Source organism: Ictidomys tridecemlineatus, chromosome 1, assembly GCF_052094955.1.
Source record: "Ictidomys tridecemlineatus isolate mIctTri1 chromosome 1, mIctTri1.hap1, whole genome shotgun sequence".
In the NCBI taxonomy this organism is placed as follows: Eukaryota; Metazoa; Chordata; class Mammalia; order Rodentia; family Sciuridae; genus Ictidomys; species Ictidomys tridecemlineatus.
In genome coordinates, this window is record NC_135477.1 from 78,542,539 (window position 1) to 78,564,969 (window position 22,431).

The 22,431-nt window shown below is 47.9% G+C and overlaps 1 pseudogene; it reads left to right on the forward strand.

Annotated features, from left to right (window-relative positions):
* The first annotated feature begins 20,768 nt into the window (after window positions 1-20,768).
* On the forward strand, window positions 20,769-22,229 carry LOC144376252 (protein BTG1 pseudogene; annotated as a pseudogene).
* The last annotated feature ends 202 nt before the right edge of the window (window positions 22,230-22,431 follow it).

Genomic DNA, 22,431 nt, shown 5'->3' on the forward strand with positions numbered 1-22,431 from the left:
AGAAGGGAGATGGGACCATGCCTGGGGTCCTGGGCAGGGACCAGAGCCTCTTGATCCTGGGTGGTCTGGTTTTCTAGGCAGAGATGCTCCTGCAGCTGCTACCCTGATAGCGGCCAGGTGTATCTGCAAACTGCTCCATGAGCTCAGAGGCATGTGAAATGAGGACATATGATAAGAAGGACCCTCAGGGACGTCTTGGGAGATCTGTGGACTTTGCTGGACAGACTTCATCCTGACATGCACAAGGTGTCTTTGATATACCTCTTTTCTGCCTCGAAAGTGGCCATTCAGCTCACACTTCCGAAATCTTCTGCAGCCTTTGTCCTATGGTCACATTGTTTATGGTCGGGGTGAGAAAATCTAGCCAATGTGGTCGGCTTGGAAGACCACCGTCAGACTCCCACCCACTAAGACCTGAGAAGGGGTGTATGGCTCCTCAAATCACAGGCTAAATCAGTAACAGCACAGGACCGATCCTCCTGTGGGTGCCTCGTGCCTCATGGCCCTGTTGGCCTTGAACATCTGAGCTGCTGGGGTGGGGGTTGGCACCTTGAATTAAACCCAGGGGTGCTTAAACCACATCCCCATCCCTTTTTAAAATATTTTATTTAGAGACAGGATCTGACTGAGTTGCTTAGGGCCTCATTAAGTTGCTGAGGTTGGCTTTGAACTCACATCCTCCTGCCTCAGCCACCCAAGTCACTGGGATTACAGGCATGGGCCAGCTTGTTTGCTGGTTTTTAAGGAGTTGGAGACCAAGAGAAGGTTCCCAGCTGCCAATCTGACTTATGGAAACAGCTGGTAGTGTGTCTTGGTAGCTGGCAGTAACTTGATCCCAGCTTACCACTTGGGCACAGGTCCTTTGTAATCTGGCCTGTGCTGTGTGTGTGTGTGTGTGTGTGTGTGTTTGTGAGGGGGGATAGGGGTGTCTCTGGATCTCCACACCCATATGGTCACGCTGTCCTGCACTGTGTTTTGTTTGTCAACTTCCAGAGGGACACAATACCTTTATTTTATTTATTTATATCTATGCCTAACCCAGTGCCTTGCACGTGCTAGGCCAGTGCTCTACCACTGAGCCGCCACCCAGCCCCCAGCACTGCGTCTATCTGGCAGCTCTAATAGTCCTGGTTCTGGCTCTGCTTCTACTCTGCAGCCTGCAGAGTCCTCTGGCCTTAGTTGGTCTTTAACCCCTAAAACCCTTGTCAGCATTTTCCCATCTCTCCTATGATGAATCAAAGCTTAATGGCCTCATGGCCTGTCCAATCTGGCCCCCACCTCCTGCCCATGCCATGCTGACCCTCGCCCTTCCAATCTTGCCCTTGCTTCCTGCAGTACCCACCTGTGAAGCCCTCCGCCCCCCATGCCAGATGGCATGTGAGATGAAGCCCATCTGCCACCTCCACCCCAGTTCAGTTCCCAAGGTCTCTCCCAGGGCTCACCTTCACCTAAGTATGTTCTAACCTCAGTTGGCCATTCTGCAGTGTGGGGAGGAAGAGACCCCAGCCCCTGCTTTTATTCCAAGGGGCTGAGAATGTGAATCAGTCCATCTGACTTCACTTGGGGATCTGATTCCTAGAGATCTGCCTGGCTCCCACCTCAAGATAGCTCCTTCTCCGCTGGATTTCACCCTGCCCCTGACAGTGCCCTAGTTAGCCTACATGCCCACCTGTGAGTACTGGGCTGTTGAAAGCATCTATGGGGGCTCACTCACTTGCTGGAGCCTCCTGGGTCTCCTGCAAGACTGTGGAGCAGGAAAGAGCGCAGGACTGTAGAAACCAAGGGGTTGGCTTCGGATAGGTCTTGTCACTGGAGGGGGTCTGATGAGGTCCCAGAGAGGAGGACCTCAATTCTGGAAAATGGGGTCCTTAATGTATGTGACAGTAAAGAATTGTAGCCTGTGTCAGACATTGACGTACACAGATTTATTTAGAAAAGCAAGGAGTACACATTCAAGAGACAATTCAAACCAGGTGTCATGGTGTCCACCCATAATCCCAGCAACTAGGGAGGCTCAGGCAGGAGGATCAGGAGTTCAAGGCCAGCCTCCGCAAGTTAGCAAGAACTTGTCTCAAAAAATAAAAATAGGGGCTGGGGATGTAGTGAGTGGTTCAGTGCTCCTTGGGTTTAATCCCTGGTACAAAAAAAAAGGGGGTGGAGTGGGCAGGAATACAGGCTATCTCAAAAGTGAGAGCACTTCTGCGGTTTGGGCTCTTCTTCTAAAGGAAACTTGGTGAGTGTGGGCCTGGGCAGGTATGTGGAGATGACATCAGTCTGGTGATCACAGTTGGCTTATGGAGGTCTGGGAGTTCCAGGGATCCTTAGATTGACATCTTCTCCATTATCTGATCAATAGATAAGATTGGGAAACTACCCTATATTATAGGTTAACTATCTCCTTTTCTCAACCAATTTTAAAAATGCATGTATTACTGGGCTAATTAACAGTGCACAGGGCAGTTTTCTTAAGTGGTGAGTTTCCTGTGACTTGAAGATTATGGGTGATGATTTGGGAGTGTCAGGTCTGGGAGAAAAACTGGCTTGGGGAGTGAAAGTATAAGAAACTTTACAACGGTGCTTTCAAATGAAAGGAAAAAGTGTCTTTTTTTCCTTTCTTTTGTCTCATTTTTACCTTTCTATTTTGTATCTCTTCTATCCTACCTCAAGCTGACATGCCAAGGTACCACTCCTGCTTGCCTGAAAAGCTCCATCTTAAAATGATTCCATGCAGTTGTCTGGGGTCAGGTCAGAAAGCTAGGAGTCCTGGTTTCCCCCCAGGCACCTGTTCTGTCCCTCAACCTGAGCTGTGGGTCTCTGAACAAAACCTTGCCCTTCTCTGCTGTTGGTCATTTTATCCATGCAATGAAAGGAAACGAGTCAGGAATTGGTTTTGTCTGATTCTCTGTTGAAAAAGTTAGAAATTCAGATTTTGGTATAAAATTTAGATTTTTAGTTGCTAGTAATGAATTCAAAATTGTACACAATACCTCTGGAGATCAAAGGAGACACTATAGGTGTTAGACCAGGACGCAAGAAAAGACCACTGACTCCAATTAAAATCAAATTAAAGTAAGCTTATTATTTCGACCGGCTGGACTGCCTTTTCCTCCCAAAACGGTGGGAACAAGACAGCAGCCCCACCTTTCCTACAGCCCAGCTTTATAGCCCAGAAAGTTACACAAAAGGGGGTTACAGATAACAGAACTCTGACAAGCATCACACTAATGGTAGTTTACAATTTTTGCTGGCCCCAACATCAGAATTTATGAAGACCATTAGAGCCTCAGAGAGGGTCATTGTCTGGCCAGGGAAGGCCAATATTTATGAGGTGTCACTAAAGTTTCAGAGAGGGCTGCTATCTGGTCAGAGAGCCAGGCATGGGTGAGTTCAAGGCACGGGCAGGCATTCCAAGCAGGTTCAGAGTTTGCAGTAATTTATAGTAAAGCCGAAATTAGCTTTTCATGGCTTTGTGGCAAGATGGCTCCCAATTTAATAAAAGATCAGGTTGGGTTTATCATAGGGAGCAGACTGGGCCTAGAGACCCCGGCTTGCTAACTTGGGACTGGAACCTCTCTGTCTGACATTTAGTGCTGTGGTTTTCATCAGCGCAACTCATTGGAAATTCCTGGAGATTAAAAAAAAAAAAACAAAAAACATTGACTCCCTAGTACCCCAAAGTTCTGATTTAATTGCTAGAAGCAGGACACGAATATGAGGTACCAGATGCAGGGCTGAATCCTGGCTGCGCTGTGGACTCAAGAGGCAAGTTCCATTATATCACTAATCCTTGTCTTCCCAATGTGACCAGAAGGCTGTGGGCAATGCAGGAATGACTCTCAGGTAAAGCTTTGGCACAGAAAAGATGTTCAGTGAACGAAGGGGGAAAGCTATCAGCAGCTACTTTTGACTTAGCAACTTGAATCTGGCCTTGGAAAATAAGCCCATTTGCTTTCAGGACTGAGACAGTATAATGTTCCACAGGGATGAGGGTGGGGAGACATAAATCTGGGTTCCATTTCTGCCTCTGGTCAGCTGTGGAGTTGGTGAGTTTGACAGTTTGATGTTCTCTGTTCTGGGCCTCAGTATCACCTACTTCTTTAACAATGCTTTGGCCAGGGCTGTGTGTTCAATGTGAATGCCAAAATTTCATTGAAGACTTATTTGTGGGGGTGGGAAGAGGAGGGTGTTGACTGACTCAACCAACTCAAAGCTTCTATCTGAAGGCTGAGGCAGAAGGATCACAAGTTTAAAACCAGACTCATAAATTAAAAATTTATGTTAAAAAAAAAAAGATCTGGAGATTTGGCTCAGTGGTGAAGCGCTCTTGGAATCAATACCTTGTATCAAAAGCAAAAACAAACAAATAAACAAAAAACAAAACAAGGGCTGTGGATGTACCTCTGTGGTAGAGGATTTGCCAAGAAAGCAAGAGGCTCTGGGTTCAATCCCAGTACCACCCCTCCCACCAAAACAAAGAAATAAATAAATAAAAGCAAAAATTACACATGTCCAGTCCTGTAGTGGGCAAGCCTGTAATCCCAGTGACTCAGGAGGCTGAGGCAGGGGGATCAAGGCCAGCCTTGGCACTTTAAGATCTGCCTCAAAACAAAAAGGACTGGGTGTATTTCAGTGGTAAAGTGCCCTTGGGTTCAATTCTGAGTGCTGCAAAAAGAAACAAACAATAAAATACATTGGCCAATGACGGGTTCTTGTGCCCCAGCTTTAGAGCCCTTGAAGGACCAACAGAACCTGCCCAGTGTGTCCTCAGACCTCCAGAGGAAAGGAACCCAGGGGTCTGCAGAGCCACTGACTGGCACAGCAGCAGGGGGCGCCAGACCTATCCTACTAACCATTGTCCTCTGAGCCCTCAGAGGAGCCTCCTGGGAGAGTCTTCTGGCTCCTCGCTCTGGGAACTCCCCTGAGCCGCATTTCCCACCTCTTGCCTGCCTGGTTGCACCCTGACCTCTCCCTGTCCCTCCCAGCCTGGTCCCTTCCCGAGCTCAGTCCTCTCCCGCCCCACCCCCTACGGGGTGCCCCAGTCCTAGGTGTTCCCCCTTGGCTCCCCAGCTCCAGGACAATCCCCCCCCCCCAGAGGGGGGCGGGGAACTCGCCGCCCAAGCCCTCCCCCGCCCCTCCCCCAGCTCCAGGGCGAGGCTGCCTGCCCCTTCGCCCCCAGTGGCTCTGGAATTTCTGCTGGAACCTACACCACCCTGCCGCTCCCGCCCCTGCAGGGTAAGCAAGCGAGTGTGCACTCCACTGAACACTGGTTTGCGGGGAGTCGCAGCTGCGCTAGGTCCCTCTAGTGGTGCATGAACACACACACGTGCGTATTTGTGCATTCCTCTGTGTGCCTACGCCTGTGTGTAATTGTTTGTGCACACACACTCAGTGAAGCTTGAGGAAACTTTTGTGAAAATCCTAGGGTGGTGGTTTAAATATAAAGAGGCTTTGTTTAATTCCAGAAGCATTTCCCCCAATTTCCCAGAGTGGAAACCTTCACTTGCTTGCCCCTCCCTTAGAGATCAGGAGGCCAAGGCTTGCTGGGGGTGGGGGGCAGAGTGGGTGGGGACATATGGCTGGTTAAGAGATTTTATTTCCAAGGTTCGTCCCCATCCCCCCAGATTTCAAACCTCCCGGGATCTCTGTCTCTCCAGGCCCTGTTTAACTTTGAATTTTTCCTCTTCAAATATCTGGGAGTGTTAAAATGATGCCAACATCATTCTGGCGGTGGAATTCAAGTTGAAAAACGGCCAGAATGTGGGACGTTGAGGAGCTAGGGGATGCGGTAGGGGAGGGTGATTTGGGCAAAGCAAGGAAATTGAGAGCAAATGGAGTAAGTAGGGTGACCCTACAAGTGGGTTGTTCTCACCTACCGTTAACTGCTTTACACTGAGGGTGAGGACACCTGTCTGATAAGGTTGTTTGGAGTTTCCTTCCTGTACTATAGATCTGATGCCTAGGACTGTCTGCTCAACAAAGGTGATAACAAATTGATCACTTCATTGGGGTTTTTATAGCAGGATAGGAATAAGGTATAAAAGCATGCACATTGGGGTTCTGGGTCGGCATCCTGGCCACACAGTTTTCTGGTAGTATCACTCCATATAAATTTCTGCATTCCCTCTTTCTTTCTCAGTAAAGTGGAGCCAATAACCGTTATACCTCACCCAGAATTATTGTAAGGATTAAATGAGTTAATTTACATAAGCACTAGAACAATACCTGGCACATCTAACTGTTGTGTAGTTTCCCTTTTTTATTATTGGCATCACCTGTATTTATTTCGCCCTCCCTCACGTTAAGAATGCTTTATACATCTGCACATTTTTAAATGGTTGGGCCGGGGGAGAACACTTTTATTTCAGGATGCATGAAATGGAATTCAAAGGTCAGTGTCCATAAATAAAGTTTTATTGGCACACAGCCACACCCATTTGTGGATGCTTTCCTACTGGGAAGGCAGTTAAATCCTTTCCATGGAGACCTTATGGTGCCCAAAACCAAACATATTTACTATCTGGTTGTTAGAGGAAAAGTTTGCTGAGCCCTGCTGGACAATATCACCTCCACGAGTGCAGGGAGCTTTGCCTGTGTGATCGTTATCGTATCCCTCTGCACCTGGAACAGCGCCTGGAACAAAATGCATGCCCAATAAGTATTTGTTGCATGAATGAGTTTGGCCCTAGGCAGTGGTGGAGCTGTGGCTCTCACATGCCTGAGCTTGGCATGGGAGTTCATAGTGATTCCAGCAGGTGCTCCTATGGAGATCCAGAAGAGGGAATCTGTCTCCTAGCCCTTCCTTCTCATGGGTGACCAAGGAATCAGATAGCTACAGGTAAGCAGCAGCTGCCCACTTTAGCCTTGCTTTAGGTTAGGCACTTACCTGGCTCAGGTAGGCGCCTTTCTATAAGCCCAACTGCATGAGCAGATTCTAAAGGAGAGTCAGCTGGTCACCTGCAGAAGTTGTGTGATCTCATGCCTTCCCTTCCACTGTGGCAGTCTGGTACCAGGAAGGAGTTGGGAAATGACTTCCCTGACCTTCCTAGGTGGGATGCTCTCTAGAGAGGAGGTTTGGGGGATGGCCCTTCCTTTCCTGGAGCCCAAGGATCCCTGAGACCATTAGCCATGATGAGATTCCTCTGGGCCCTGTCAAGAGGCTTTACAAGAATCCTAGTGAAGGTTCTTGTGAACATGGCTAGGGAAAAAACAGTTACTCCCCACGTGAGAACAAGCTGGTGTGCAGCTCAGTGGTAGAGTTCAATCCCCAGTATTGCAAAACAAAACCCTCTCCTCAAACCCCAAATAAACATGAGATCAAGTAGACAATGCAAACAATGCCTAGCATTTAGGAAGTGGTAGGTGCCCCACATTGGCTGGCCCACTCACACTGGTCGCTGGTTAATATAAAGGTTTGGGGAAGGAGGTAGCTTTTTCTCACTGACTTTGAGACTGCCAGGACAGTCAGACCTGCTGGCAGCCATATGTTATTGTGTGGACTCTGAATGAAGTCACCATTAGGGAGTGAGGGGTGGCAGGCCAAGGGATGGAGAGATAGCTTGTGTCCCTCGTCATATTACTTGAATACCTGAATCCTCCAGAGTCTGAAGCTGGAACTACAATTCTTTTTGTTAAATCCAGATTTTGAAAAATCACTTACAATAGAAAAATTCTGATTTGTGGTCACTGTCATCGCCATGTGTCCACTCTGAGGCTCCCGAGCCCAGGAGGCACAATGTACTGATCCAGGTGGGCTTTCTACTGGACCTGCTTAGCAAGGGATGGATGTGGGAGAGTGAGCCACAAAACCTGCCTGACATGTCGAGTGTCTTTTGTTCCTGATGAAACCTCTGAGCATCCCCTTCTCAACTCTCAGATGTCCTGAAGGGGGCCAACATAACCCCAGCACCCCTGAGGATCAGAAGGAACTGCAGATCAGCAGGGCCTGCAGCCTTCTCTCCTGGAGGCTCAGCATAGCCTCCTGGCCCCTTCACTCTTGCCAGGAGCTTTGACCTTCTTCCTACTAAGATGCCCCTTCCTTCTGGCAACCACTATTCCAAGGAAAGCAGTGCATAAAAGGAAGGCAGAGCCAGGCGCAGATCTGTAATCTCAGAGGCTGAGGATGGAGGATTGCAAGTTCAAGGCCAGGCTCAGAAATTTAGTGAGGCCCTAAGTAATTTAGTGAGAACTTGTCTTAAAATAAAAATAATAATAATAATAATAATAATAATAATAATAATAATAATAATAAAAAGGGCTGGGGATTTAGTTCAGTGGTTAAGTACTCCTGGGTTTAATCCCCAGTATCAAAAAACAAAACCTAAAACAATACCCTTCCCAAGAAAACAAACAAACAAACAAAAACAGGGAGACAGGACTGGGTAAGATAAACAAAAAACCGAATCTCTGTCCTAGGGCAAGTGACTTCCTGAGCCTCATTTTCACTCCTGTAAAATGGGACCCTCTTCGCCTCCCTGCCTGTTCACCATATGACATTTCTTTCGAGGAGCCAGAACTTCTCTCCTGAGGTGCAAATACCTAAATACTGGGGGCTTTTCCAGCCCTGCTGGATACCAGGGCAGGCCTGTAACCCTATAGGAACTTTCTTAATTAGCAGGGGCTTAGGTCTAGTTGGAGGGGGTAGAAGGTACCTAGGACATTTGACTTGAAGCTCTATCTCTGTAAGATTGAGACAACATCGGTTCCACAACAAAGAAAGTCCCCCAAACAAATGTAAAAATTTTTTTTCTATTGAGAGCATATGAAAATCTGTGTATCATTTTCTGCATGTTAAAAATCTTTCAACTAGCTGGACCCAGTGGCGCATACCTGTAATCCCAGCAGCTCCGGAGGATGGGGCAGGAGGATCACGTGTTCAAATCCAGCCTCAGCAATGGCGAGGCACTAAGCACCTCAATGAGATTCGGTCACTAAATGAAATGCAAAATAGGACTGGGGATGTGGCTCAGTGGTTGAGTGCCCCTAAGTTCAATGCTTGGTACACCCTCTCAAAATCTTTCCACTAGGGGCTGTGGGTGTAGCTCGATGGTAAAGCGCTTGCCTAGCACATGTAAAGCACTGGGTTTCAATCGTCAGCACCACATAAAATTAAATAAATTAAATAAAGGTATTGTGTCCATCTATGTCTAAATTTTTTTTTTAATTTTTTGACTTAAATAAAATGTTTTGGGGATTGATGGAGATTTGGGAAAAGGGTATCTGCCCGCATCCCATTGACACCTGATACAATTGTCTGTGGCTCTAAGATACCATCTTTAACTCCATCTCTAGCTTAACCTCCACATCTGTCTAGTGGTTTATATAGCCATCTATCTAAATGGATATACATCAATGCTATGCTTCAGGCAAAGTGTAGAAGCTGGAATTAATAAGCTGGAGAAGGGAAATTTTCCAATTTTGGAGGGAGATTCACCTGGATTTCAATCCTGGCTTTATCCATTAAGGGCTGTGTGACTTTGGATTAGGGACATAATCAGCCTTCCTGAGCCTCAGTTTTATTACATGTAAAATGGAATTTATAACAGCACCGTCAGCATCACCTTAGTTGTGTAGGGAGAGCTCTCTGTAGGGCATCAGGTGGGGCACTGGGAGAAAAGTGTGGGGAGGAAGAGGTTGTCCTTCCCCTAACCCAGTGGATGCTGCCCATCAATTTACCCACTTCAGACCCAGGTGAGGTTTCTGTGAAGCATGGGGTGGAGGAGTTCTGTTGGCTTTTTGAGAAAGGCTTGGCATCTCAAGAGTAGTCAGTGTCCCCTGGGGAGCCTGAGCTGGGAGGCCTACTGGGCTTGGTGAGTGCAGGGTGGGGCTGTGGCCCTGGCCCCGCCCCTCGCTCACAGGCCACGCCCCTACCCCGCCCCTCAGGTCATGCCCCAGCTGGGCTCCAGCTCCAGTTCTGGGAGGTCGCTGGTGGTGCCTTGGGCAGTAGGGAACCGTGTGAGTGGAAAGGTGGGGGGCATGGAACGCCTCGATGGACATGATGGATAAAGGCTCCCACTTCCTCAGGACCAGCCCTGCATCTCAGACACAGTGACGAGGACCCATGCGCTGAGCACTCTGAGGCTGAACCAGATGAACCAGCTCACCAGGATGAGGAGGTGACCAGCAGTCGGCCTGGGGCCCTCTTTCACTTAAAAACAATTAAACTGCAAAAACTGGTTTTCAACATTTTCCTGTCTCGTTTTGCAAGGGAAGGAGAGCCCTTGCCTTCTCCCATCTGATCAGTTTGGCCCCTGAGTCTAGAAAGTTTCTGACCGCCCCCCCCCCACCTTACTCCCTCCAGGAGAAGAGAGATCTAGAATGTGCCATGAGGCTGTGTATCTAGTGAATCCACTGTGTCCCTTGGCTTGCCCTCTCCCCCACTGGAAGTTCCACCAGGCAGGAGACCTTTTTGCTTTGTCCAGCTGCATCCCCCAGCACCTGGCCCAGGGCCTGTCCTAGGAGAGGTCAGTAAACATTCCTTAGGTGAAGTACACAAACTTTACATTTACAGAGAGTAAGAGGTAATTTTTTTTAAATCACTGTTCTATGTCCTTTACCTAGTGGCTCTTATGCTCCTCACAGCTGCCCTACAAGTTGGGTACAAGCATGTCCTCATTTTCAAAGATAAGGGAACTGAGTCACAGAAAAATGAACTTAACTTACTGGGAGGCAGAGAAGCTGAGAAAGGAATGACATCCGCTCTCATTCAGCAAACTCAGGATGCCAGGGCTCCTCCTTGGACCCCTCTTCCAACATTTCCTTGGTACCTGATATTGGACTTGAGAATGCTGGCTTCAAAGATCAGCTCTGCCATTTGTTGATACTGTGACCTTCTGCAACTCTTCCCCAGACATCAGTTTCCCCATGGGCCCTGGTGAGGGGGTGCCTGATCTTTCCTTCTCTGCCCACAAGCCCTTTAGAAATCCTTTCCTTGGCTGGATGGCAGCTCTGCTCCTAGGGGCAAGAGAAGGTTTGGGGTGCAAATAGAGACTTCCTGAATCTTCCCCTCACTCCTGACTTTGGCTCTGGGCAGGAGCTCCAGGACCTCTCCCAGTGGGTGCCGGGGGCCAGAGCTGCCTTTGTCTGCCCCAGGAGGCCAGCCAGCCCCTTCACAGGCCTGGGAGATGGTTTTTTTTTTTTCCCTGTGTGTTGTAGCTGGGACCGTTTATAATAGGAAAATAATAGAATGATCAGGCCAGCCAGCTGGAAAATAAAGAGACTTAAAAAGAAAAGGGCTAGGCCTGTTCTTCTCCTGTGGAGGCTTTGGTTAAGCAGAAAGTTTTAGTTCCTTTCTGAAAGGCATTTGGGCTTTGAAGTCCCCGGCAGGAGCTCCCTCTGGCCCCTGGGAAGCCAGGCCCTGGCATGTCCCAATGTGCATGACAAGGATGGGGCCAGGCCACTCAGAGAAGGCAGCTGTAGGCCTTGGGAAATGTAGCACCAGCCTAGGTCCATTGGGGCCTTGGGCCTTACCCACTCTGCTCCTCTCCCAGTGAGGCCCAAGCCCAATAACCTCCCTTTAGTGGCCTCTTGCCTGAATTTCCTCTGCTCCTTCTGGCTTTAAATGTTGGCTGGGTGCCATTTGGGCCAGAGGGTGGGAATGGATTGCTTCTTCATTCAGAGAACCAGAGAGATTTTGCAAACAGGGAGACTGAGGCAGAGAGGGCTTACCCCAGGCCATTCAGGAAACCTGAACATACAGAGTTGTCATTGTCCTGTAAATGTGAACAACAGCTACCATTTCTTAAGCACATATAATATGGAAGGATGCAGTTGAGGAATCCAGGAATTCACCTGGCAGAGGAAACCCAGCGATCTGTCTCCCAAGGACACTGCCTGGCCTGCTCTCTTCTAGTCTTATTTAGTTCCAGTCCTTGCAAATGAGCCTCTTCTTTGTGTGGCCACCCATCGCTAGGGTCTCAGCTACATCTATTACTGATGAAGGAGCACTATAAAAATATATCTAATAGCTGGGCATGGTGGCACACCTGCCCAACTACTCGGGAGGCTGAGGCAGGAGGATTGCAAGTTGAAGCCCAGTTTCAGCAACTTAGTTGAGAACCTGTTTCAAATAAAAAAAAAAAAAGGGCTGAAGATGTGGCTCAGTGATAGAGTGCCCCTTGGTACCACAAAATTAAAAGGGCTGGGAATATAGCTCACTGGTAAAGCACTATAATTACCAGTACTGCAAATAAGAAAAAAAAATAATACCAAGCACCTACTAGGTGCAAAGTGTTGTATGCTAGACTAGACATGTTCCAGCTTTAGCCCCGTCTCTGCTCTCCACAGAGCAATGAGCCCGGTCACTGTGGTGCTACCCTTCCAGGGCACCCCCCCATAATTTACTTCCTCCCTCAAGGCAACTAGGCCCTACCTCCTATAGTGTCTACTACCTCCTGATGGTTTGTTCAAATATGTAGATTGATTCACTGATAAAGACAGAGCCCTCATGATCCAATCACTCCCCCAAGCCCTGCCTCTGAACATTGCTGCTCTGGGGACCAAGCCTTCAAGATAGGAGCCTCTGGGAAAGGTTTCAGGTACAAAGCGCAAAAGCTGGTAAACACCATGGCTGGGATTCGAATTCAGCCCTGCCTGGTTCTTTATGTAATATGGGCCTCTGTGCTAGGTGGCAGCTCTCTCTGTCCAGTGCCCACCTCTGACCTCTGGGCATTGCCCTGACAGCTACTCCAGTCACCCCTCATTCACTGGGTAGGGAGTAGGCACCATGAAGAGATGGGGGTATATATCAAAATCTAGGCCTCTGTCCTGAAAAAGCTTTTGGTTTATTTGGCCTGGCCAAGCTTTCTACCCCTGGTCCTCTTGTCCACTAGAGAGCTTTTATGTGACAGTGCTTGAGTGCACTGTATATGGACCCCTCCTCTATAAGCCAGCCAGGATGCTGGTCTTTCTCTTGATGACATCACTGCATTCCGAGCATCCGTAGGGCACAGAGGATGTAAAGGGGGCAGTAGACCCAGAGTGGATGACAGAATTTCCCTCCTTTCTGCCGGTGGGTATTGGGTCCTCAAAAGCATTCCATGTGTTCAGCTGAGGCAGGGACCACACATGCTGACACCTCCCTAATATTTCTTCTGGGCCTGTGTACCTAGGAGATTCTTTCTATGAGAGTAGGAGTGGAGGTGCTGGAAAGGGCTATGTACACAGGAAAAAAAAAAATTACCCATGGCGGGTGTAGGGGTACACACCAGTAATCCCAGCTACATGGGAGGCTGAGGCAGGAGGACTGCAAGATTGAGGCCAGAAACAAACAAATGTTTTAATTTTTCTCAAAATGATCTGAGCCAGTTTGTTGCTTCTTGGTAGATTCAGATTAACAGTATCATAAGAGAGGTTAGAGTCAGGTGTGGTCTCCTGCTGCCCTGCAACCTCTCTAGCAGGTGATAGTGAAGGCAAATGTTAGACCAAATTTGCTACACGAATTGACAGTCATCATGGAGTCTTTTTTTTTTTTTTTTTGGTGTGTGTGTGTGTGTGTGTGTGTTGGGAATTGAACTCAGGGGCTCTCAACCACTGAGCCACATCCCCAGCCCTATTTTGTATTTTATTTACAGACAGGGTCTCACTGAGTTGCTTAGTGCCTTGCCATTGCTGAGGCTGGCTTTTTGAACTCACAATTCTCCTGCCCCAGCCTCCTGAGCTGCTGGAATTACAGGCATGTGCCTCTGTGCCTAGCAAAAGTATGGTTATTTTAAAGATAAAACAGGCCCTGTAAAGTTGTTTCAACAGATCAATGAAGTCCCAGCTCCATGTTTCAGGCTATCTGCCCACTCCCCAGGGTAAGGAGCCCATCACATTCCTAGGCAGGCTTTGGTGTCCTCAGAATTTCTACTCATGGCTGGACACAGGATGGCCTGGTGGTGGAGCTGTGTGTGCAGGGGGTTTGCAGTTACCCCAGCCTAACCTGCATGCAAGGTAGAGAGCATTCTAGACTCTGTTTGTTAAACCATACCTCAAAGGCCTTGGATATCACCAATGAGAGCCCATTTTTAAATCTACCATATTATTGTTTGTTTGTTTTCTAATGTGATAATTAAATTTATTGGTGGCTGAATGATCTACTCGAGACCAAAGGATGTGTGACTAGTCCTGGAATGTGCCCACTGCCTGCTGGGGCTGTCTACCTGTGCACTCTGAGTCAAAGTTTATAAAGCCAGGTCTCATATCACATTTATTTTATTGAATTTTTTAAAAATTTGTTTTAAAATTGAAGAAAATACTGCCAGGTGCAGGGGTACATGCTGTTAATCCCAGCTACATGGGAGGCTGAGGCAGGAGGAAGCAAGTTTGAGGCCAGGCAATTAGGGAGATGTTGTTTCAGAATAAAAGATAAAAGGTTAGGGGGTATGTAGCTGAGTGTAGCGTTCTCTGGGGTCCCATCCCTAGTACTGGGGGAAAAACATGAAAGCCAGTCACCAACATTGTAACAGAGAATAAAGCCCCAAGTGAACTAGAGTCCAGCACCTGCAGGCTCCAGTGGGCAGCGGCACACCAAGGGCAGCTGGAGATGGTCCGGGGGGAGGCTCCTGGGGCCAGGGCCAGGAGTGTCAAGTTTTATGAGGGTGTGAATCCACCAGGGACCCTCCCAATGAGTTGGTTTCCTTGCTGCCTTGTGGGTGTTCCCTGCAAAGACTGCTGATGCTTGAAGAACTAAATAATTATAATAATGATGATAAAATAGAGATGGCTTTCCCAGCTGAACAGAAACTGGAGAATTCAAGGAGGTTTCCACACCCGACTTATTGTTTATGGCACCAGGCTCCTGCAGCCCCAGGGAGGCAGATGTCTGGGTCTGCTGCTGGCCTCTTTGAGTTGTGGTCATGAGGGGGGGCAATGGGGGAACCTCTGGGGAATTTCAGAAGCATCTGCAGGGATTTTCCTCCCCCGAAATGGCAGGCTGAGAACTAGAAGCAAAGAAGGGGATACGCTCTTCTCCCTTGCCTTATCCTCTTGTGAATGCCTAGAAACTTCAAGACCAGCTGGGCATTGTGGCACATACCTGTAATCCCAGAGACTGTGGAGGCAGAGGCAGGAAGATTGCAAGTTTGAGGCCAGCCCAGGCAATTTAGTGAGATCCCGTCTTAAAATAAAAGAAAAGGGGCTGGGGATGCAACTCAGTGGCAAAGCGCTTGTGTGATGTAGGGAGAGGTCCTGGGTTCAACCCCTATGACCACAAAAAATGAAAAGCAGGAGAAGCCAAAACCTCAAGATGAGGAGGCTGAGGCAGGTGGGTTGTAACTTTGAAGCCAGCCTCAGGAACATAGGGAGGCCCTGTGCCGCAGTCTGTCTTGGCACAAATAACCGAGCCGCGACAAAGCCTTGTAGATTCAAACAGCAACTCTTTATTCCCTAACACTTACTGGCACTGCACACACCACATGGGACCACACTCCCTCCACCGGGCTCCAACCAATCTCTCCAAACCCCCGTGAAAACTCCACGGGAACTCCAAAGTAGCAAGCAGCAAGAGCCGCCCTATTGCCCGACACTAAAGGTCAAATATACAATTCAATCAATCCAGCATCACAGCAATTATATATAGCTTAACTCAAATCATCATCTCAATGGTTCGCTGGCATCACCTTTCAAACATTCCTTCTGGCAAATGCCAGGCATCCTTCTGATTGGGCCATGGCTCTCAAAGCCCTGTTCTAAAAAAAAAAAAAAAAAAAAGGACTGGGAAGGTAGCTAAGTGGTAAAATGCCACTTGTTTCAAACCCCAGTACCAGAAGAAAAACCCCCATCAAAAACAACAATACCACTTCAAGACCAGGTTCCTGGGGAAGAAGCCCTCAATCTGCCCAGACACTGGCACACTGGGAAAGAAGCAGCCAGACCATCCTGGTGGGTGGCTGCAAGTGTTGTGCCTGGCTACCTGACAGTTTCAAGGAGAGTACACAGCCATTGCTTCCTTACTGCCCCCTGGACAGGATGCTCAGGGAAACATAGATTCCACAGATAGATGTATCATTTAATGCAACAAAAACGCACAATGCTGAGGCCCTGGGTTCAATCTCAAACACAAGTGCACAGAAAGCATACTGTCTCCTTGGTAGACCTAAAGCAATCTTGGTAGACCTAAAGTAATCTTCTACAAAGCAAACACAAGTCTGTCTCAAGGGAACATGAGATGGGGGAGTGCCTGAATGAAAGGAGGGAATTTACAGTTATGTGGTTGCCTCTCTCTAAAATGGTGTTGACCTTGGTGGTGGTGAAGGTGAGAGATGGGAAAGGAAGAGAGGGAAGTGTGGCCTGGTAACAGCTGTCTCATGGCCTCATTCTAGGCCAGACAGGCAGAGCTTACTGACATGAAATTCTGAGGACAATCTCATGTGATCTGTGTTATTCAATACTCTAATTTTTCAGATAAGAAACTATAAACACAGACAGCCCTTTGCTTGAGGTTCTCCAGTGAGGCAATGAGGAAGATGGATTGGAAAGGGGATGGGATTGGTTATAATGCCTCCTTTGGTTCTTTGTGGGAGCTGTGACAACTTCTCATTGCAACCACCCAGCTTCCTCTCACCTCAGCGCCTTTGCACATACTGTACATTCTATCCTTTTCCTTGACTCCTTCCTTCTCTTCCTTCAGCATGTTAGCCAAACCACTTTTGACCCTTATTTTTCTGGCTTCATTTGTACTATCTTTTTTCTTCTCAGGAATTGTTCAAAACTGTTTAAATCCTTATTCTCATAATCTTCTATTAAAAGTTAGCCTTAGGGCTAACTTTTGATACCGCTAAGCCACAACCCCTCCCCCCTTAGGGGCTGGGGTTTTAGCGATAGAATGCCTGCTTGCATGTGTGAAGCCCTGGGTTTGATCCTCAGAACCACATAAAAATAAATAAATAAAATAAAGGTATTTTGTCCAACTACAACTAAAAAATATATATTTAAAAAATGTTAGACTTAGCTGGGTGCGATGGCACACGCCTTTAATCCCAGCGGGTAGGGAGGCTGAGGCAGGAGGATTGCAAGTTCAAAGCCAGCCTCAGCAAAATCGAGGCACTAAGTGACTCAGTGGGACCCTGTCTCTAAATGAAATACAAAACAAGGCTGGGGATGTGGCTCAGTGGTGGAGAGCCCCTGAGTTTAACCCCTGGTATCCATCCCCACAACAAAAATCCTCAAAAAAAAAAAAAAAAGGCTTTTTCATCACCCTAGCAAACAAGCCCCAGTGGGAAAGAGTTGTAATCCTTCTGCATTGTTGTACCCTCAGTCTTGGCACACAGTAGGCACACAATCAATAAATAAATGTTGAATAAACAAGTGAACCAAGGAAGTTATAAATCTTCCTCCCCAAAATGACTAATTTTCAGGGGCTGATGCAAGTTCGCCTCACAGAGAGTGAGACTTTCAAGTAATTAACCAGCAAGCAAAAGTTGCAAATTTCAGATTGCATATATCCAAGTGACAGGTGTCATTTAAGGTAAGTGTGCATGTGTGTGTGCACATATAAGTAAAAATATGTAGGGGAGAAGGTGGTCACTGGGTCACTTACTGTAAAGCATCTTTTCTTTTTTTTCTTTTTTTTTTAACTGATATTGGGACTTGAATCCAAAGATGCTCTACTACTGAACTCCATCCTTAGCCTTTGTGTTTTATTTTGAGACAGTATCTCCCTAAGTTGCCCAGGCTGGTCTTGAATTTATGCCCCTTTTGTCTCAGCTGCCCTGATAACTGGGATTACAGGCATGTGCCACTGTGCCTGGCTTGCAAAGCATCTCTTAAAAGATTCTGGGAACTCTTCAGGATCTAATTTAGAGGCCACAAAAAGAACTCTAACATAGGATTTTGTTGGGGGTGGGGGTGGATACCAGGCATTGAACTCAGGTGCACTCAACCACTGTGTCACATCCCCAGCTTTATTTTGTATTTTATTTAGAGTCAGGGTCTCACTGAGTATCTTAGCACCTCACTTTTGCTGAGGCTGACTTTGAACTCGCAATCCTTTTGCCTCAGCCTCCTGAGCCACTGGGATTACAGATGTGTGCCCCTGCTCGGGAATCTACAGTTTTACAGGTTTGTTTTTGTTGCTGACTGGACTCTTGCATTCACCAGATCCCTCTGGATGATACACTTGCCTCTTCTTGGAAATTCAGAGCAGCAGCCTCACTTGCTCCATGTTCAGAGACAAATTCTCAAGATGCATCATTTGGGGGAATGGCAGCTCTTTGGCTTCCCCTCCTCCAGCCCAATGACGACTGAGGGAAAATGCCTGTTTATGTGAACAAATCTTCTTTGTTTTCAAAATTATCAACTTGTAATCTTTCTTGCATTTATGATGTTGGTTTCTTACAGTTTACTCTGGGTTTCCCAACCACTTCTCTGAGCAGGACAGAAGAAATTGCCTCCTCTAAATCTTGATCCACCTAAAGCAGATGAAATTGAGGTCAGAAAATGCCTTTAAAGTGTTATAATTTCCATGTGCAGTGGCACAGACTTGTAATCCTAGCAGACCTGTAATCATAGCAGCTCAGGAGGCTGAGGCAGGAGGATCAGAAGTTTAAAGCCAGCCTCAGCAAAAGCGAGGCACTAAGCAACTCAGTGAGACCCTGTCTCTAAAGAAAATATAAAATAGGGCTGGGGATGTGGCTCAGTGGTAGAGTGCCCCTGAGTTCAATCTCCAGTACAAAAAAAGTTATTGTTTCTATTATTATTATTATTATTGAAAGGAAAGTGACCACAACACGTGGAGCAACCAAAAGATCTTTATTGCAGCACTTCAGCAAAGAGAAAAGAGAGAGAGAGAGAGAGAGAGAGAGAGAGAGAGAGAGAGAGAGAGAGAGGAAGCACACGCAGGAGAGAGACAGAGAAAGCAAGAGAGATAGCAAGAGAGAGGGAGCAAGAGAGAGGGAGCAAGAGAGAGAGAGCAAGAGAGAGAGAGCAAGAGAGAGAGAGAGCAAGAGAGAGGGGGGCTTGGCAGGAGGGAGTTTTTATAGCCCAAATCTAATGGGGCCTCTGGGTGTGCAAGCTGCCTTGTTGGCCCAAGGGGGGTTGAGTGCTCAGCCTTGAGCGGGACTTGACACAAACAGGTGATAAAGGACCTGATAGAGGGGGGTTTGAGTGCGTGGGCTATCTTGCAGCCAACATCTGTTCAGCCTGCCCTGCAGACAACACAGTTCAGCCTGCTCTGCACCCAACAATTGTTGTTGTTGTTGTTATTATTATTATTATTATTATTATTTTCATTGGCATTGTGGATGGAACCCAGGAGCACTCTACCACCAAGCTGCACACATAGTCTCATAGGCTTTTTCATTTTTTTATTTTTGAGATAGGGCCTTGATACATTGCACAGGCTGGCCTCAAACTTGACATCTTCTTGCCTAAGCCTCCTCAGTTGCTGGAATAACAGGCATGTACCTTGGGCCAAAGGGACCTTTTTAACAAGGGAGGGGCCCTAAACCCTGGATTCCCTGCTGGAGGTAGGCAGATGGTGTAAAATACATCACCTGAAAATGACTTTCTGGTACAGAGTCACCAGATTGGTGAGAAACAAGTTCCAGGCTTCAACAAATGTCCCTTGAGGCCCTTCTGGTATGAATCCAAGCTCAACAGGGCTAGGGTAGTAAGGGGGACAGTACTGTTTTTTTTGCAACTCTGAGATTTTCCTTATAACAACATTTTTCTGGAAGGAGTTAAAATGAAACAAGCTTTAGAGGAAAAAGAAGAAACGAGGCACGAGGAGGTCAAGCTCCCTCTACACCCTCTAGGTGACAGGGACACAGCAGGCAGGTCTGGGGTCGGGGGCGGGCTGAGGGTCTATTCGCAAACATGCTTCACAGCTGTGCACGCAACTCATCCAAAAAAAACTTTGTGTGCTGCTCCAGGACCCTCATCCTTGAGGCACCCCTTCCCACCAGATGACCCCTCCTTTAGTCTAACACAACCCATCCCCACCTCACTCCTTTTGTTTGCCCCCTCTCTACTGGATGGGTACTATCTGCAGTTTCCACCACCACCACTACCCCCCCCCCAGCCCCCAGAGCCTGGGCGGGCGACCTGGGGGTTGTTCTCCCCCCTCCCCAGGAGAGGCAGCCTGTGACAGGGGCACCCCAGAGCTGAGGCCAATCACCCCGTCCCCCAGTGTGTGCCATCTGCCCTGTCAGCCTCTCTCTGGGTCCTTGATCCCAGGGGCCGGTGGGGGTGTGGGGGTCGCAAGTTCGACCCCTCCTTCCTGGCTCTTTCCCAGGCGCCTAGAAAACTCTGACCTCGCCTTGGCCCTTGACACTCTTCAGTCTAATCCTGGCCATCCTTGGCTGCATGAGGTGGCTCCTTGGGGATGTTGGACATTTTTGGACTCACTAACTGGGGACAGCGGTGGCTGAGGGTGGCAACCCCATTCCGGAGAAAGGGAGGACCTCAGGGCCTAGGTCTTACTTAGTGGATGACCTGGCCTTAGCCTGTCTGGGTATCCTCACGCTTGGTCTCTGCTGTAGGCATGTTTGCCTGCGCATTGCATTTCTCCATTCACCCGACTGAACCTCGGAGATGGCCTTGGGCGCACGCCCACGGCCCCCCTGTCTAAGGCCTTTCTCCGCATCTGCTGGCCTGCTCTCCCTAGCAGCAGGGGTGCGGGGGTGGCATCTACCTCGGCAATCAGCCCAGCACAGGATTGGCTAGCCGGGCCCTGCGGGACTGCTAAGCTAGCTTGGGCCAGGCTGGCTGGCAGGCGGAGAACCACGGGATGCCGGCAGCCTGCTTGGGGCGGGCGTCGCTGCTGGGCTGGCCCAGGGCTGCTCTCAGAGGGGAGCGGGGTTCGCCCCTCGGAGCTGGAACTGCAACTCTTGGGATCTTTGGAGGCTACGGAGCTGGAGGCGGAGGCGGCTGGGGAGGTCCGAGCGATGTGACCGGGCCGCCATCGCTCGTCTCTTCCTCTCTCCTGCCGCCTCCTGTCTCCGAAATAACTTTTTTACTCTAAAGCAAGGGGAAAAAAAGTAGCCGTCGGGGCCGCGCCGCCGAGCCCCGGCCGCCCCGGGGCGCCCCCATGCATCCCTTTTACACCCGGGCTGCCACCATGATAGGCGAGATCGCCACCGCGGTGTCCTTCATCTCCAAGTTCCTCCGCACCAAGGGGCTCACTAGCGACAGCTGCAGACCTTCAGCCAGAGCCTGCAAGAGCTGCTGGCAGAACATTATAAACATCACTGGTTCCCTGAAAAGCCGTGCAAGGGATCAGGTTACCGTTGTATTCGCATCAACCATAAAATGGATCCTCTGATTGGACAGGCAGCACAGCGGATTGGACTGAGCAGTCAGGAGCTGTTCAGGCTTCTCCCAAGTGAACTCACACTCTGGGTTGACCCCTACGAAGTGTCCTACAGAATTGGAGAGGATGGCTCCATCTGTGTGCTGTATGAAGCCTCACCAGCAGGAGGTAGCACTCAAAACAGCACCAATGTGCAAATGGTAGACAGCAGAATCAGCTGTAAGGAGGAACTTCTCTTGGGCAGAACAAGCCCTTCCAAAAACTACAATATGATGACTGTATCGGGTTAAGATATAGTCTATGGATGGATTATCTTATAATGGATGGATAAATTTGATTTTTGCTTTGGGTGGGCTCCTCTTGGGGATGGATTATGGAATTTAAACCATGTCACAGCTGTGAAGATCTGGCACAAGATAGAGTGGTAAAAAAATTTTTTTTAAGTAACAGTGCCATAGTTTGGACAGTACCTTTCAATGATTTAATAGCTGTGAGTCCAAGTAAATGATCACTTTATTTGCTAGGGAATGAAGTCCTAGGGTGGTTTCAGTTTCTCCCAGACATACCTAAATTTTAACATCAATCCCTTTAAGGAAAATCTGTATTTCAAAAAACCTTTCTCTGCAGTAGATCTTGCAGAGGAATTTGCACTATTACACTTGAAAATTGTTGTTGATAACCTTTTTGGCAGCTCAGTAGGAAAGCTTGTTTTAAACATGGTAGTACTGGAAATTTTACAAGACTTTTACCTAGCACTTAAATATGTATAAATGTACATAAAGACAAACTAGTAAGCATGACCTGGGGAAATGGTCAGACCTTGTATTGTGTTTTTGGCTTTGGAAGTAGCAAGTGACCAGAATCTGCCATGGCAACAGGCTTTTAAAAAAGACCCTTAAAAAAGACACTGTCTCAACTGTGGTGTTAACACCAGCCAGCTCTCTGTACATTTGCTAGCTTGTAGTTTTCTAAGACTGAGTAAACTTCTTATTTTTAGAAAGTGGAGGTCTGGTTTGTAACTTTCCTCGTACTTAATTGGGTAAAAGTCTTTTCCACAAACCACCATCTATTTTGTGAACTTTGTTAGTCATCTTTTATTTGGTAAATTATGAACTGGTGTAAATTTGTACAGTTCATGTATATTGATTGTGGCAAAATTGTACAGATTTCTATATTTTGGATGAGAAATTTTTCTTCTCTCTATA